Genomic DNA, 1252 nt, shown 5'->3' on the forward strand with positions numbered 1-1252 from the left:
CGCTGAAGGAGCTGGATATGTTGCGTACACCACTGGTCTGTCTGGCTAGGCTGTCCTTTAAAATTCTTAATTGACAAATATCCTCTGACGAACTGTCTCTCGTTGCTCTCTTTTTGCAAAAAGATCAGGTGCCTCTCTCTGCTCTCAGATGATTTCCTTCTCATCTGTGCTGTAGAAACTCCCTCATTGTGTTGTATAAAGCATTCATCTTTTTGCATCTCCATTTATTCCTGAGGTCCTCAAGGTCAGGGTCGAAGTCTTTCTTTAAGAACCATGTCCTTCTCTACCTACAGAATCTAGAATATTGCTTGGCACACTGTAGACTCTTAATAAATATCTACTATTGGATGCTATTACTGTATTTCTAATTCTTTTTTCCCATTTGGTTAGGGAGCTCCAAGGATACTGTCTTGTGGATGTGTTTTATTGTCCCTGCTGGTCTTCTGCATTGTTAACTATGGTTTTCCACTGAGTTTTATATTTGCCTGTTTTCACTGAGCATTCATCTATTCAATAACAATATCGATAGAAGGTTCTTCCATGGTTGAGTAATTGGACAAGCATGGTTGCCAAAATGGCTGTATTTGCAGAAGCCCAAGCTGATCTTCGCAACTGCACTTCTCTGCGATTTGCTGGAAGGGTTTGGGGGAAGCAAACCCAATAGGAGGCCTAACTTCCTGGACTTAAGGCCAATGTATTTTCAGTCACAGTGATATAGGGAAGGAGCTAGATGCCAATGAAAGAGGATGACAGATTGGTTCTGATCCTACCTTTTCACTAAAGCTTCTTAGAAAATGTCATCCTATTTTTGAAAAGAGCACGTGTTTCCATAAAACCTTCCAGGAAGTAGATAGGCAACTTTTCTCATGATTCTGCTTCCAGAAGGAAATGGTATAAAGAGAAACGTGTGAGGCCATGGGTACCCTGGTCCTCAGGGGTGAATGGGCTGTGGAGCCCATAGTCAGAACTCATGGACAGGCACTGGCAGAGAGGGCTGCATGGACTGGGAGTGCAGCCACCCGAACCTCAGGCCTAAGGAAGTGTATACATGGAGATTACAGCATTGAAATGTTCTTCCGCAGGTTTAAGGTCCTTCGAGGGTTTTGTAACTAACAGTGATTGCCCTGCACACCGGCTGTTTTTCTTCTAGGAACCGTCTGGGGTGAAGATGACTGTGACAGAAATCTGGGCTTATTCCTTTTTTATTATTATTATTGTTTAAAGTATTCCATATGTCTCCTTCCCCCCCCGC

General features: G+C 43.1%; 1 pseudogene; it reads left to right on the plus strand.

Annotated features, from left to right (window-relative positions):
• The first annotated feature begins 562 nt into the window (after nucleotides 1-562).
• Nucleotides 563-1252, plus strand: part of LOC102246678 — a 2780-nt pseudogene continuing 2090 nt past the window's right edge.

This window comes from Myotis brandtii, unplaced genomic scaffold, assembly GCF_000412655.1.
Source record: "Myotis brandtii unplaced genomic scaffold, ASM41265v1 scaffold102, whole genome shotgun sequence".
NCBI classification, from domain to species: Eukaryota; Metazoa; Chordata; class Mammalia; order Chiroptera; family Vespertilionidae; genus Myotis; species Myotis brandtii.